The following is a 17,372-nucleotide window of genomic DNA, read 5'->3' on the forward strand; positions in this document are numbered from 1 at the left end:
TCTGAGAGTAAGCCAGTGCAGAATGAATGTCCTGGTATCATTCCTGGTGACGCTGGACACGTGTCTTAGGGACTGGGCCTGCAGTCTCCGTGGGGCCTTCTGCCCTGTGTTCCCAGCAAATTTAACAATGCTGGCTTGATGGAAGTATTCTGGCCCAGCACCCTCAAGGGAGGTATATGGTATGGTTCTAGATGCCTGAATGCCTGCCAAGCTCAGCATCGCAGAGAATGACTTGCTTTTTAGACTCACATTTGATTTGAGCAGAACCTTTCATTGAACGCACCTGGCATATATCTCAAATTTCCTACCTACTAGCCAAAGAATTCTAGCTAATGAAAGCTGAACGCTGTGACACTGTTATAACTAAATTAACACTCTGAAAGGTTAGTGAATCTTACTTGGATTGCATTACCTAGAGTTTGAACTCTGGCTATGATCTTTGCAATATAAAAGCTATTTCCCCAAAATCTTAAAAAAAGGAAAGACTGGAGAAAGCCATTCCTATAAATCATGTTTCTGACCACAGCTAATCATCAAAATGTTCACAACTTAGTGATATATTTGATCCCCTGCAAATGGATTTAAAGGACAAAATGAATGAATCCAGACACATTTATGAGCTGAAAGTGTCCTGACAGGGTTACTAGAGACTGAGGGCAGGAGCTGGATCTCACGTTTGTTTTTGTCTCCAGCACAGGGCCTCAGACAGCCATAGATACATATTAGGTGTCGATTGACAGTCACTGAATTACTAAATGGAAATTTACTGGGGCTCTCAGCTCTGCTAAACTCCATACACAAATAGACCTGCCCCATGGGGTTCTTAGCAAGAGCAGATATTTTACGAGAGCTGTCACTCTGGGTTGATTGGATAGGCAAAGTGAAACCAAGGGGTTGTGTTTTAAAACCAAATACATTTACTCTGCTAAATTTTACAGCTGAACTGAGGTGTTCTGCTTTGGGTGGGGTTGGACAAAATGACCTCTAACTTGAGGTTTGTAGGTTTAGGAAAATACAGGGTTTTTTTGTTTGTTTTTTTGTTTGTTTTTAAAGACAGAGATGAACCCTGCAGGCCAGCTGGCAGGAAGTCAGACTGCAGTGCGGTCCTTGCCTGAGAGGATGACACAGGCCAAAGGAGACAAGGAAAACAGCAAGGCAGCCAGAGCTAGTAAGTCATTTTGCAGAGTTTTGCAGAGCTTTCCAGGTTTTTCTGGAAAAGGGAAAGAAAAAAAAGAGTAAAGGGAAGGAAGCGGATTGGTTAACAGCTGGCTTCAGAAATGCTGATGAGTGGATTTGCCTGTTGGTTTTGTTTTCCTAAGTCCGGGAAAGAGGGTGTGCTTGGCCTGGCGCTGCTTGCTGGCAGGGCAGTCTTCCTGGCCTGTGTGCTGACGCTGTTGTTCCGGCCACCCGAGGGGCCCAGAGGCCCGCTGCCCCGCCTGTCTCGTTGGAAAGGGGATGCACACTGCCCTGCAAGGATGTCTCAGGCCTGTGGAAGAGCAGAAAGGATAGGAGTCGTTTTTTATTTTATTTTGCTTTTAAAATGTTCATATGTATTTACTTGTTTGATTTGGGATTCATATACATGGCTCAAAACTAAAACAGTATAAAAAGATATGTAGGAAAAAGTCTCTCTCCTGTTCCTGTGCCGCATCTGCCCATCTCCCCCACCCTCAAATAGATAACTCTGTTGCTGGTTTTTGTTTATCCCTCTAATGATGTTTCTATGCATTACTCCATTTTAACATAAATTGTGCCATGGTATACACACCTTCTGCACCTTATGGGGTTTTCCCCCCTCACTTAACACTGTATCTTGGGGGGAGAGTATAGCTCAGTGGTAAAGTGCGTGCCTAGCATGCACGATGTCCTGGGTTCAATCCCCAGTACCTCTGTTTTTAAAAAAAAAATACAAATAAATAAACCTAAAATTACCTCTCCCCAGTAGAAAAACATTTAAAAAAGAAACAAAAAGAACACTGTGTCTTGGAAACATTTCCTTATACATCTATAGAGAGCATTCTCATTTTTGTTTTATGGCTGCAGAGTTTTACATTGTATGAATGTACTGTAATTTAACTGCTTCTTCTGATGGACATTTAGGTTATTTCCAGTCTTTTGGTATTACAAATAATGGCATGGACCTTAAAAAACAGATGTGCCTTCAAATCCCAATACTATGCTTGACTTTGGGCCTTCATTGCCTCATCTGTAAAATGGGGATTATTTTATATTTTTATTACCTGTCCCATAATGTTGTGAAATGTTAAATAACATGCAAAGAACTTGAGCGATAATAGGTGCTCAGTGAAAACAATATACCTTGCAACTGGGCATATCAGAATATAATCTTGGGGGTGGGAGGATATAGCTCAGTGGTAGAGCACAGTGCTTAGCATGCATGAGGTCCTGGATTTAATCCCAGGAAACGCCATTAAAAAAAAAAAAGAAGAAATAAACCTAATTACCTCCTCCCCCCTCCCAAAATAGAATTTAATCTTGAAAGAGAACATACTCGGAATACTCTTAATTAACTAGAGTAATCATGTAAATTTAAATCCATTCAGGGGGAAGGTATAGCTCAAGCGGTAGAACACATATCTAGCATGTACAAGATCCTGGGTTCAATCCCCAGTACCTCCTCCAAAAATAAGTAAACTTAATTCTCCCTCCCCCTGCCAAAAAAATATAAATAATTTTTAAATCCATTTTTTTTCAGAACCAATGCATGTTTATTGTTATAAAAAGTCCAGGTAAGTAAAAAGAAAAAATAAATTGCCCATAGTCTTACCACTGAAAAAATTACTGCTAACTTTTGATCTGTTTTTCTAGTTATTTCTCTAACCAAATGCGCATATAACATAAAATTCTGAATGAAATGGTGCTATACATGCTGTTTGTAACCTACCTTCTTCAGTTAACAGTGCTTGTGATCATGTCTCCATACCATCAAATATTTTTCTCATTGTTTTAAATGATTGTATAGTATGTCATCTTTTGGATATAAAATAATGTATTAAAAATTCTCTCAGGGTAGACATTTTTATATATAAATATTTAATCTCTCTGGAACTAATTTTAACACATGGTATGAAGTAAATAATCTAAATTAATTTTTTTTTTTTACAAATGGTTAATTAGCAACTTGCCCAACATCCTTTATTGAACAAGTGATACTTACCCCACCAATTTGAAATGCTATCTTAATCATATTCTAAATTCTTATATATATAAATAGATTTGATTTTAGACTTTATTCTGTGGATTAGCTTCTCCATTCTCATATAGTAATCACAATTTCATTAAAGTACACTTAAATATCCACTAGTGTAAGTCCTTCTTCATTACAGTTCTTTTTTTCAAGAATGTATTGGTCATTGTAATTTTTTTAAATATATTTTTATTAAAGTATAGTCAGTTTACAATGTGTTAATTTCTGGTGTACAGCACAATGCTTCAATCATATAGGAACATACAAATATTCATTTTCATATCCTTTTTCACCATAAGTTACTATAAGATACTGAATATAGTTCCCTGTGCTATAGAAACTTGTAGATAAACAGTAGAAACTTGTTTATCCACTGTAATTTTCTTATTCTCTCAGAATGTTAGAATTTTTCCAAATTCCAGAAAAGCTGAATTGTATTTAGTTTAATTTATACATCCATAGGGGGATGTATTAGTTTCCTATGGCTGCTGTAACAAATTACCTTGGACTTTATGCTTAACAACAACAGAGATTTATTCTCACAATTCTGGAGGCCAGAAGTCTGAAATCAGTGTCATTGAGTCAAAATCAAGGTGTCAGCAACGTCACACTCCATCTGGAGGTTCTAGGGGAGAATCCATTCCTTGCCTCTTCCACTTTCTGGTGGCTGCTGGCCTTTCTTGACTTGTGGCTGCATCACCCCAGTCTCCATGGTCATATTATCCCCTCCTCTGTGTGTCAGATCTCCCTCTGTCTGTCATAAGGGCACCTGTGACGGCATTTGGGGCTCACTCAGATAATCCAGGACAATCCCCTCATCTCAGAATACTTAATTTAATCACATCTATAAGGGCCATTTTTCCAAGTAAGATAACATGTATAAGTTCCAGAGATTAGGACATGGATATCCTTCCGGGGGACCATTTTTCGTTTTACCACAGGGAAAAGCTGACATCTTTATAACTGGGATATTGTGATCTATAATAAAAATATGTATGCTTGGTCTTCATCCCATTTCTAAAACCCTTGGAATTTTTCTAAATGAGAAGAGCAAAAAGGGCGTCTTGACATTCATACTAGGCCCCTTTCAACCACACTGGAATTCAGGTTAATGAGGTGACTTTTGGAAAGCACCTAAGGATGAGGGCTGGTTTCTAGGGGTAGCAACCACATGATTAGAGGGTTGGAACTTTCAGTCCCATCCACTGGGAAGGGGAGTGGAACAGGAGGTTGAGTTTATCACCAGTAGCCAATGATTTAATCAATCATACCTGTGTAATGAGGCCTCCATAAAAAGCCCCAAAGAATGGGATTTGGAGAGCTTCCAGTTTGGTTAATCAGAATGTATCTACTTGCCAGGAGAGTGGCATATGCTAAACTCCACAGGGACAGAAGTTTCTGTGTTCTGCACCCTTCCAAACTCTCCCCACGCATCTCTTCATTTGGCTGTTCATTCCTATTCTTCAATATCCTTTGTAATAAACTAGTAATCTAATAAGTAAATTGTTTTCCTAAGTTCGGTGACCCACTGTAGCAAAGTAATCGAACCCAAGGAGGAGGTCATGGGAACCTCCAGTTTACAGCTGGTCACTCAGAAGGACAGGGAGCAGTTTGGTGTCTCAAATGGGAGCAGCCTTGTGGGACTGAGCCCTCAACCTGTGGGATCTGACACCATCTCCAGGAAGATAGTGTTAAAATGAGTTAAATTTTAGTCAGTGTCCACTGAAAGTTAGACAATTGTTTGGTGGTGTTGAAAACACACACTGTTGGAAGAATATTTAGTTTTTCCATGCAAATGAGAATGTTTCTCCAGTTACTCTTTTAAGTCTTCAGGTAACGTTTGATAGTTTTTTCACATAGGCTCTGCGTGTTTCTCATATGAGGGATTTTTTTTTTACCATGATATTTTCTAACTGTATATTATTGGCATATAGAAAATCTATCACTTTGTGTATATTTATTTTGTAGCTGTTTTATAATTGGGATATACATACTGAAGTATTTGCCTATTAATGCTAGTGGTTTTCAGAAAATTTTCTAGTGTTTTTAGGTAAAGCAACATATTTGCAAATATTGACACTGTTGTCTTCTTTCAAATACCTAGAAATCATTTCTTTTTCTTGTTTTACTTCAGTGGCTAGAATTTCTAGAACAATGTTTTAAAGTAGTGAGCATTCTTTCCTTGTTCTAGAGTTTAAAGGAATAACTCTAGAATTACTCCAGTAAGTATAATCAAGCTATTGGCTTGCAAACTTTTATAACAGGAAGATTCTGTGATTTCCTAATGATAAAAAAAAGAAGTTGTCTATCGATGCCTTTGCATCTAGAATTGAAATTAATTAGACCCGTGCTAAAACAAACAAATGAACAAAAAAAAACCCCAAAACCCCAACTAATTCACTCTTTCCTGCTTTGCTTTTCCCTGCTTACTGAATTGTTACTTTTAGAGCTTAGACTAAGCAAGAGAGGCACCTACTGTACTGTGGAACCTATGGTTTAGAGGGCCCCGTATATCACAAACACATAATACAATAAAGTATTTAAAGGACTCATGAAAATCTTTGTCACTCAGGATCTTGTCTCAGTGCCATTCCAGTCCCACTCATAACCCTAAACATCTGCTCATGTGACTAACTATATTCAGGCCTTTGGAAGCATTTGTCTTCATTTCTTAACTTGTGTCCTCAAAACAAAAGAAGATTGCATCCAAATGCTCTGAAGGTTGTAGGTTGTGTGCGTCTATAATGGAGATTGCTTTGGGGTTCAGGCAAGCTATGAGGAACAGACCACTTAAATAAGAAGGAAAAAAATTAATTGTTGGATCCTTTTTCTCAGATAGCAGAAGTCTTAGCTTCCTATTGCTGCTGTAACAAATTACCACAAATTTAGTGGCTTAAAACAACACAAGTTAATTATCTTACAGCTCTGGGGAGCAGAAGTCCTAAAATTGAGTTGTCAGCAGGTCTCTGTTCCTTCTCAAAGCTCTAGGGGAGAATCTGGTTCCTTGCCTTTTCTAGTTTCTAGAGGCCAGTTATATTTCTTAGCTTGTGGCCCCATCCTCCGTCTTCAAAGCCAGTGATGTAGTTCTTCCAATTTCTCTGTCTTTCTCTCTCTGACTTTCCTGCCTTCTTCTCCTAAGGACTCTTGTGATTACATTGGGCCCACACAGATAATCTCCCCATCTCAAAATCCTTACCTTAATCACACCAGTAAAGTATCTCTTGCCATAAAAAGTAACATATTCACAAATTTCAGGGATTAGGGTAAGGCCATCTCTACTGTCAGGGTACCATAGCAGAGATACAACAGATTCTCGCAAAATAATACATGGTTTCCCAGTAGTGCAAATCATCAGTTTTCATTCTTCTCTTTGTGTTCTAGTTCATGGTTACAGATGTATTCATGAATTATCAAATATTCACAGCTTTTGCACATGACAGCTTAGGAAATGACCTTTTTCAATATTAAAAGACATATTACTGTCAAGTTTACATTTTTGTACCTGTATCAAGCATAATTCTTTCTAAAGTCAATATATGTTTAATCCTAGAATTACAAATAATTCTGCTTTTATAGAAATATGTCATTATGTTTCAACTTTTAAAAAATAACATTTTGGATTTATTTAAATGTTCGAGATTGATTCATTATAATATATATTTTGCCTTTTAATTTCAGTATTTTAATATCTTAGAAATATAATTTGTTAAAACATGAAAATAATTTAAATTTTTTAATATTTTACATTAATTTACATTTTTATGAGTTATTCAACTTTTATACACTTCAAATACAGTTTTTTTTTTTTTTGGTCAAAAGTCAAAGTTTGTTTCCTATCACTTTTTTTTCAAGTTGTAGTCACTTACATTTTTATTTTTAATCCTTAGGTAAACACTATACAATAGGAATATAACACAAGCTAAAAATATAACTTTAAAATTCTGTAATAGCCACATCTTAAAAAGTAAAAGACATAGGTGAAATTAATTTAATAATATATTTTATTTAACCCAATGTATCCAAAATATTGTCATTTCAATACATAATCAAAACAAAAATTATCATGGATAGTTTGCATTTCTTTTGTAACAAGTCTTCAAAATCCATGTATATTTTATACTTATAACACATCATTAGAGGCTTTGCCAAAATGAGTACAAGAAAAATAATTGTATGGAATGTGTGATAATTTAAGAATTGTATCATTATTTTATTACTTTCTGTTACCAGTTTATTAAATTACAGCCCAATATATGTAAAAGTAATTAAATTCAGTCAGCTTTGGTATTTTGCAGACTTTCTATTGTATAAAAACCACAGTTTCACTCACATTTTGCAGTTTTGTTGTTATGAAGGTTTGTGACACATGGTATATGGCCCTCCATTTACACTCTCGTCCCAAGTTCCAGAACTGCTACGGGTGGGCCTGATTACTTTGTCTCCACCACGTGATCAGGTACAGTTGGAGGGAGATACTTTAGGCAACTTAGAGGAAGCCTGCTGTGTTAGTGCTTACCGCTGTGCTTTCTTATTCCTGAATATCTTCCCATGTTCCCTCTATGATTCTCTTCAACCTTTTCCTTTTCAATGAAATAAATATTGTTGACTTATTTTTGCTATCTGTAAAGACTTTCACATATACACGTACTTGATGTAGAGTAAACCCCATGAGGTAGGAAATAGCAGATAAGGAAACTGGCTGAGAGAGATTAGGTGATGAGACAGTAACAGTTAGTAACCGGGGCTTCTCATTCTAAGCTCTTGCTCCTTCTACTTCATTTTGTCGCTACTCTGTATAAGGCTCTGTGCGAGGCTCTGGACGATGCAGTCGTAGGGGATCAACTCTCATTGCCTCAAGTTTATGCTTTATTAGGAGAGGTAAGACAAACAAGATGTGTGGGTCTCATAGAGGTGTGCCTCCAGGGCTGTGGTTCTTTAGAGAAGAAAAACATTTCAACTACTTGGGAGAAAAGAAAGTCTTCATGGAATAGGAAGGATTTGGGTTTGGCTTTGATTTGAACCAGGACACATAGGAGTTAGGGAAGCATGTTAAGTAGAGCAAACAGTATGAGCAAAGAAGGAGAAAACTGGTTCAGTTTGGCCAAAGCTCAGGGCCTGTGTTAGGAAAAGTAGACAATGTGGGAAAGGAGAGGGCTATTTTGCTGAGGCCTTGGGGTTCTGCATTTTATTTTGGTGGCAGTGATGAACCCCTGAAGACTTTGCAGGCAAGAAATAGGCATTCTGGGAGCTCTGCATTAAAAAGAGGAAAAGTCAGAAGCATGGAAACCAGAGAGACGGCTATTCAGTGGTCCAGGATTCAGCTAGGGTGGAGGTGGGAAAGGAAATAGAGACATCTGTGGACACAGGCTGGCTGTAGAATCTATAGGAACTGACCACTCATTGGCTATGGAAGGGCAGAGGCATGGCTAGAGACTCAAACAAACCAAACTTTTTTTCTGGATACCTGGGGAAGAGTGTTTCTGTCAGCATAAGCATTGAAATCAGGAGGGTGAGGTGGTCAGGGGGAGGGGTGGGTGAGGCAGGACGAGGTGATGGAAAGTTAAGAGAATTGTTTTCTTGGACCATATTAATTGAATTTCTGGGACATCCAGGTACAAATAACTGGTCATTTGTTGGAAAATCAGTTCTGTAAGTCAGGAGATAATTTTAACACTGGGGGTAGGATTTAAGGGACTTTTGCACTGTGGTGGCATTGGAGTTATGGGAGTGAAGAAGGCAGACAGGAGAAAAGAAGACCAAAGGAAAAAGCCTCAGGAGATGTCATCTTTGAGAACTAAGAGGAAGAAGAGGAAAAGTTGTAGCAACCTATAATGAAAAGGAATATGAAAACAAAGATAAGTATGTAAATGAATGATTGAAACATGCTGTATACCAGAAACTGACACATTGTAACTGACTATACTTCAAGTTAAAAAAATAAAGAAGAGAAGTGAGGGAGGAGAAATAGTAGCCAGGGAAGGGGGAGAGCCTTTGTGAGTGAGAACCTGAAGGCAGACCCCAGATGTCTTACTCTTGAGTCCCCCACATCCATCACTATGTCCGGCATACAACAGGCTTTCAGTGCATGTTTGCTAATTGAGTGAGTAAACATGAATGAACCAGAAGAGAGAGTATATATCCCTCACCCTCTGCAAAAAAAAAAAAAAGGAAAAGAGGCTTTGCAGAAGATGATTAATAATGTAAATGCTGCCGACAGGAAAAGAACAATGTTGACCAGTAAGAGGCCCTCGGCTTTCTCACTCTTCTTTTTCTCAAAGCTCAGGTGGTCACAGGAACATGGTCCAGGTGGGGCAGAGGGTGACCACAACCACCCAACAGGAGGGAGCTCTCCCAGGGAAGAGTTGGGCCCTAAGGACAATGGCAGGGAGGAGTAGCTGCTGTTGGAAAGCACATCAAATGAGGCCAGCTTGGTGCTTTCCTGCCCCTCTTCTTCTCTCCCCTTTGGCTCATGAAGTTCCCAGTGTTTGGGTGCTGGGCCCTTCCCTCTGAGTCAGGAAAGAATCATTTCTCATCCTTTGGCTGACTAAAGGGAGGGACCTGTGTTGGTTTCTTTTAATGCTGGACTTCCAATGAGTTGGGAGGCAGAGAACACCAATGGGTAGAATCTGGCCTTACACAGAGTGAGGCAAGTTGGTCCCTGAACTAAAGGCATCCTCAGCCCTGGCTGCCTACATAACTCTCTTTTACTGAATGTACAGAAGTCTGTGGCTTTTCCCTCCAAGGTAGGGGCCTGGAAGTACATGAAGAGAGGTAGTTTGTGATGCAACAAAACAGGGTTTTAGCTAACCATCCTCTCTCCTGTTTGAGCTCCTGAACAGGCTAGGAGCTTCCTAGAAGTGTATGAAGGGAGACAGAATGGGGTCGCCACAGTAAGACTGGCTGGTCACCCACAGCGATTTCCTGTGGTGTCAACTCACCTCAGAGCTTAGTCTGACTGGCCCTCAGCCTTGCCTGGGTCGAGATCCAATTTAGTAACACACAGAGTGGATCAGCTCCCTGGGGGCTGACTCATTAACCCAACTCCCAGACAATGATGTACGTGCAGGGGTAACATTTTGGGGTGTGTGTGTGTGTGTGTGTGTGTGTGTGTGTGTCTTCCTGTTTCCTGTTACCCTGTCACCCTCGCTCCCTTTGAGATGGCTGCACCATGAGGCATGTTTCACTTCAAGGCAAGGCTGTAGAGCAGAAGGCAGAGACCAGAAGACTGAGGATTTAGCTCAATCTGAGTTAGTCTCTTCCCCGCCCCCAACTAGATCAAGTTTTCCCAGACTGAGAAATGCAGGGCCCCAGGCACCTGTGAGGGTCTGCACTTGCGCCTTGATTATCCCCATGCCCGAGAGTGCAACAAAAAATAGCAAATAAAAAACACCATCACAGGTAGAGAGAGAGAGACTGTAGAAGAAAGGGAAACACTTTTTTCCTTTTATAAAAAAGGGGCCCCACATTTTCATTTCGCCCTGGGCCCCTGCAAATATGCAGCTGAACCTGCTGGCAGATAAAGCATTCCTGAAGGAGTTAGCCAAAGTCTAAGAATATTCTGGGGGTTTTGTGGCTTAAGTAAGAATGTCAGTCAGCCCTGCCCAAGTTTGGAACAACGTTGGGGCTATTTCAGCCACATGAAATGTCAACAATAGTGGTAAGGGACCATTACCAAAGTAAATACGAAGTGACTGTACATGTGATAAGGAAGAAAAATCAGACTTGCTAGAATGCGCTTGTGGCTGTTCAGTTTCATTAGGAAGAGGGAAAATGTGGATAGAAAAGGCTGTCTGGCTAGCTCCTCCTTGAAGCCAGAAATCAGTTTGTTTAGCCTGATAATCTGGGATCAGATCTGACCATCAAAACTGGAAAAATCCTGATTTGAAGAGAGTCGATCTCCTCACACCTACTTCAGTATTAGGCACCGCCAATTCTGGTTATGGCCAATTTGTTACTGAATAATCGTATCATGTGTTTATTTTCATTCAGTTCCTAGGATAGTTGAACTGACTTCAAATGGGTCTCCCTTTAAAAAAAAAATAACTTCAGATGTTTTTGTCTTTTTTTGGATTTCCCAGTCATATTCCTCGTTTTATAATTTATTTGCAAACACTTCCTACATATCAAAAATAACATTTTGTTTATCATATATTTTGCAAATAGTTTTTACCAGTTCGTCCACTCTTTTAACTTTGTCCCTCTGGAATGTCTCCAGACTACATCATCTGATGAGAATGAATGAGGTCACACTAACAGTCATACCAAAATCTCATTAATTCAAATTAATAATCACCTAATTTACCACTAGTAATCATCAACATTTACTGAGCATGTACTAAATGCTTCATGTGCCGTTAATCATCACAGTTAACCTATAGAATAGGTACTGCTGTTCATTCCATTTTATAAATAAACAGATAAGAGAGGATAAGTAATTTGTGATTACACAGCCTAGTAAGGTATGGAATATGGGTCTTGAGCCCAGACATGCCCAACATCCATCCCAGGTTCCAACCCTGCACTGTCCAATACAGTAGACATCTCTGGCTACTGAGCACTCAAAATGTGGCCAGCCAAATTTTGAAGCCCAAATATGAAAGAATGGGAGATACCTCTTTATTAATTTTTAAATTGATTACATGTTAAAATAATATTTTTAATACATTAGGCTAAGTAAAATTGTTTATTGCTTAAAATTTTTTTAACGTGGCTGCTGGAAATTTTTATGTATGAATCACTACATTTTTATTCACAGGACAGCTCTATCCACTTTCCTCCAGGGCCTTCACTCAGGTGAAGAGTTTTTGTGTCCCATTGAGTCTTTTCCAGTTACATCTCACTGTTGGCTTCTTTTATTTTATTTTTTAAATTTTTGTTGTTTTTGATGGTGTAAACAACAAACATTTATTTCTCAGTTTTGGAAACTGGGAAAGCCAAGATCAAGGTGCTAGCAGATTCAGTGCCTATTGAGAGCCCTCTTGCTGGCTTGCAGATGGTGGAGCATAATTTTGCTGTGTTCTCACGTGGAGGAGAGCGAGCCTGGTGGCTTCTTTTAGATTTGTTGTTAAACTAAAACCTCCAGGCGTGCGCGTGCCTGCCTGCGTGCGTGCGTGCGTGCGTGCGTGTGTGTGTGTCTGTTTCTCTTCCTTTTCGGTTTTTTTTTTTTTTTAACATGAATTAAAATCCTCCCAGGACCTCACTTCCTCGGATATTCTTAATTCCCTCTACTCTTTTTCATATATGACTTCTCCTACGACCAGATTTTGTCATCCTTGTCATCCACACCTGGATATTCTCTAGTGTATGGCTTTGTCTCCCTCAAAGAGGGAACATAGCCACTGCAGATACCCCACAAAGGTGATGCCCCTAACTTCGGGAGACAGAAACTAGATGGTGGTTGCCAGGGACTGGAGGTTATTGTTTAATGGGTACAGTTTCAGCTTGGGAAACAATGATGGAAAAGTTCCGGAGATGGACAGTGGAGATGGTTGCAGAACCATGTGAACGTACTTAGTGTCACTGAGCTGTACACTTAAATTTGGTTAAAATGGTGAATTTGTTATGTATATTTTACCGCAGTAATAATAATAGGAATGAAGTTTTCATATTTGTTGCAATATGGGTGAATCTTGAAAACATTTGCTAAGCAAAGTAAACCTGTCGCAATAAGCCAAATGTACGCTTCCTTACATGAGATACCTAGAATGCACAAGTGGGTAGAGAGGGAGGATAGATAAGAGGTTACCAGAAACTGAGGGGCGCGGGGGAGTGGGGTGAAAAAGAAAAAGAGGTGCGGAGCAAATGGCTGCTGGAAGAAGAGCCGGGCAGCGGGCGGCCGCTGGGAGGAGAGGGACCGCGCGCCGGCGCGGGTGCGTGCGGGGCCCCAGGGCTCCGCGCAGGGCGCAGGCGTCTTTGTCCGGCCGGGAGGCAGCAGCTGCCTGGCGACAGCGAGGCGCGACGCGGCCCAGGCCGGGGAGCTCCGCCTGCGGGAGAACGCGAGCCAGGGCGGGCGGGCGGTGGGGCGAGGCTCCGGGGGGACCGGGTCCCCGCCCGCGCACCCTCCCCTGCCCTTCCGCGGGCGCTGGCGGCGCAGCGCGCCCTCCCCTCTCCCCGTCCTCCTCTAACAAAGGGCCCAGAGGCAGCCCACACCGCGCGCCCCTCGCCGCGCTGACGCCCACGAGGTGGAAATAACGCTGCCGGGCGCCCTCACTGCTCCGGGGATACTCTGCCTGCACCCAGGACCCCCTTGCCTCGGGGTCTTTATCGCCGATCCCGGGTCCTAGGCGGTTTCTGCTTTTGTTTTGCACTTGCTCCTTTTACTCTGTAAGTAGGAAGGATTTTCCCCCTCTCCTTTCCTTCCACTATCTTCCACTGTCCCAATTTTAACCTATATACTTCCGTGATTCTCCCCATGACCACGTAAAATCACACACACACACGGTACACACACACACGGTGTGCTTTTTGTTTTCCCAAATGGCGTTATATAATATACACCACTCTGCATCCTGTATTCCTGATATATCATGGAAACCTCAAGTCCCAGTTGGGATTCACTCTAATAGTGGCTGACTTCTAATCCATGGCATGAAGGCCACTCGGTTTACTTAGTAATTCTGTCGTTTATGCCTTTTCCTTTGTTTCCTGTGCGTTACCACGCTAAACGGTGCTGCCTTGAACATAACAGCCCCCAGAGCGGGCACAATTCCCGTTTTCACCAGTAAGCTCTGAGGGGTCATTCTCCCCAGGCCCACGAGCATCTTGCCGGCCAGCCAGCTGTCAATGTCACTTCATCACGCCTGCTCGCGGAGATGGAATCCCCGGCGACGCTCCCTCCATTTTCCTCCTTTCCTCCCTGCTACTCCTGAAGGTCTTTTCTCCTCCCTTACACGACTAACTTCCTCCTGGGCCTCAGAGCTCTCTCCTCCCACTCCCAGGCCCTGTTTCACCCCTCCCCCTCACATTTTCAATTTCATCTTCCAAAGATGCTCAAATCTCCCCTTCCTAGGGAAAGAAAGAACCTGTTATTCCCTTATGTTATTGTCTTGCTTCTTTCCTTCCATTTTCTATACAACTTTAAAAAGGTTTTCTGATTATTTTGCTATTAGTTATTGCATGCCCATGGCTCATGATCCAAAGGGATGGTATAAAAGGGAGAAACAAAAGACCCCTGCCTGTTCAGCACCCATTTCCCTCTCCCAGGGCCCCAAGTGATACTACTTTCTTGTGTATTTTTCCAGGAGAATTATAGCAACATATGTATCTTTCACAGACAGTAGCCATACGAGCAGGCTGCTTTTCCAGGCTGCAGGACATTTTGGAAGTCTCCCTGCTCTCTGGATCCTCTCCAACTTCTCGCCCCCTCTCCCCTTCTGCTCTCTTCCCACCACCTACGCTGCCTTCTCTAGGGGGCAGGACACTCAGGTCCAGTGCCTTCCTCTAGATTGCCTCGCATATCTGATCAGGTGCCCTGTCCTGGCAGTGTGACCTTTGCAGTATTTATTTCTCTGATCCCTCCTCTTTGTTCCTCTGACTCCTCCTTCTCCGGGCCTCATTTGTCACCTTGCCAGGCCACTGCAGGAGCCTCCTGGCTGGCACCTCATCAGCTCTGGTGCTGATCCTTCACACTGCTGCGCGGCGTTGATCCAGTACTCCATAGCAAATACTATGCCAAGGACAGGCCCCTTCATTTCGGGAGATTGATAAAGTTTGTTGCATGGAAGGAGCACTGGCCTGGGTGACCAGAGGCGAGGGTAGAAATAAGACCCTGCCCTTTCCTCGCCTGGGACCGCCTCCAGCAAATTCCTCCCCATCTCTGGTTTCCTCCAAGGCCCTTCTGGCTCTAGCCTCTGTGAGGCTACAATTACCATTCCATTCCTTCCAGCCCCACCCCATCTCCCGCTCCCTGTGCTGGTCTTTTCCCCAGTCAGCCACACTTTCCTTTCCCTCTCCCTGCGCCTCTGGAAAGCCTTCTTTCTTATTCTGAGTATCCAGATCCTGCTCTTCCTCGAAGAACCTGACTTTAAGTTTTGTTTTTTCTCGAAAAGCATCTGCCGTGTCCCCCGATGATGAGAAGACCTGCTTTGTCCTTACAGGCCCTGTGGTAGCACTTTGTATCGCAGTAGCAGCACTGACCACTCTGCCTTGTAGACTTGTTCCAGATCTGACCTTCTACTGTCATCTACCTCTCCCCCTCGACCCTAGCGTAATACTTTGTACGTGGTATTTATGGTTTTGGGAGTCCCAAGGCCTGGGCCCAAGTCTCACTCTGACACTCAGTAATTATTATCTTGAACGTGCCACACAGCCTTTCTGAGTCTCAGTTTTCCCCAATGTAATATGGGAGTAATAACTTGTTTCATAGTGTTGATTAAATGACATGTGAGAAAGTGCTTTGTGAACTGTATAGCTATATACTGCTGTAAATAATAATAGAAAAGATAAGATGCTGGCAAGATTGATTGCCTTTCCAAAGCAGAAAAAAAAAACCCAAAACTGGAGGCATCTTTGAAAATGAAAGAGCTTTTTTCCTCTTTTATAGTCTCAAAATTTGGGGACTGCATTCGAATTCTTCCTTTTAGATCAAATATGTGATATTAAATATAATAATAAAAGCTAGAAATAATCTAAATTTTAAACAATGGGGGAATGCTCAAAGGATGGTTAGTTAATGGGAATAATATGTGGTCATTAAAATTATATTTTTGAAGGTTTAATGACATGGGAAGCTAGTCATAATTTGACATGAAAGTTAAAAAGCAGGATACTAAATAGTGCATATGGAAAGGAGGTATAAGAGAGGAAGAGGCTTTCCCTACCTCTCTTCATAGCTTTTTTTTTTTTTTTCTGGGGGGGTAAGTAATTAGGTTTATTTATTTTTAGAGAAGATACTGGGGATTGAACCCAGGACCTCATGCATGCTAAGCATGCCCACTACCACTTGAGCTCTACCCTCCCCCCTTCTTCATAGCTTTTTAGTAGGCTTCCAAATGGGGCACCTGGTGCCAGAGAACTTGGAACACATTCCAGGGCCAGAGTCTTACAGAAATAGCTCACTCCCTGCCTCCCAAAAGTCAGGGATTCAGGACGGATGAACGGGAGCCTAGTGCCTCAGGGGAGGCCACAACCTGCCCCAGATCCAGGGCCAGCCTTTGGTCTGCCTGTGTCCCCCTGGCTGACGGTCCAGGTTGTCTCTCCACCACTTCTTTCAGCTGGACTGTGGACTTAAGACAAATAGAACCCCCCTCCAGGATCTGCTTTGACAGTTTCCAGGCTGGGTTTACAGGAAAGCTCCCTCTAGCCAAAACACAGGCTCCACGTACAAACCCTGGAGAACTAAGCTCCAGAAAGAAGGGCCACAGGAGTGGGGGAAAATGAGCTGTCTCAGGTGGCTGAGGAAGCTCCAGGGACTCAAGAGAGAAGGTAGCATTTATGCTGGCCATGGAAGGATGGAAGGAATTTGGCAAGTGGAGATACGATCATCAAAATAAAGCCCTAGGGTTGTTACCGTATCCACATTTTATATCCCAGGGTGAGGGAGGGGAGATGTTTGTTTAAAATAGCTTTCCCTCTTATTACAACTTTTATTGTAGAAAATGGGGGAAGATGAAGATTAAAAAAAAGTAATAGTCTCCTATAACCTATACCAACTTAGAGCAGTGGTTTTCAACCCTGGTTAGAATCTCCTGGGGAGCTTTTAAGAAACACCGTGAACTATCTGCATGCAGACAGAATGATTTACTTGAGATGAGGTGCGGTCCCAGTGCACGTGCACAGATACACCCCAACCATTAGCAAATCCTGCCAGTCTGCCTTCAAAGTATGTCTAGGATATGAACACTTGTTACCACCTCCTCTGTTATCACCCTGGTCCAAGCCACTGCCTTCTGCCTGTATTGTTGCTCTTAGCCTCCTAACTAGTCTCCAATTTCTATCTTCAGCCCCCATGCCTGAACCCTAAGTCTGTTCTCTACATTGCACTCTCCAGAGTGATTCTTTAAAAGTATATGTTAGATCATGTCCCTTCTCTACTCAAAATCCCACCATGACTCCCCATCTCACTCAGAGTAATAGGCAAATCCTTAGAATGGCTACAGTGTCTTCATGACCTGACCTGGCTATTGCACTGACCTGTGTTCTCCACTCTCCCCTTTGCTCACTGCAT

At 41.9% G+C, this 17,372-nt stretch overlaps 1 long non-coding RNA gene across 1 annotated transcript in view; it reads right to left on the minus strand.

The window, feature by feature from the left end:
• Positions 1–377: 377 nt before the first annotated feature.
• The window catches only part of LOC135323053 (uncharacterized), a 30,273-nt gene continuing 13,278 nt past the window's right edge, over positions 378–17,372 (minus strand). Inside the window, exon 3 of the long non-coding RNA XR_010384160.1 lies at positions 378–1,486. This is a non-coding gene — a long non-coding RNA (uncharacterized LOC135323053). The remainder of the gene's footprint in view (positions 1,487–17,372) is intronic.

The sequence above is a fragment of the Camelus dromedarius genome, chromosome 15 (genome assembly GCF_036321535.1).
Source record: "Camelus dromedarius isolate mCamDro1 chromosome 15, mCamDro1.pat, whole genome shotgun sequence".
Taxonomy (NCBI): Eukaryota; Metazoa; Chordata; class Mammalia; order Artiodactyla; family Camelidae; genus Camelus; species Camelus dromedarius.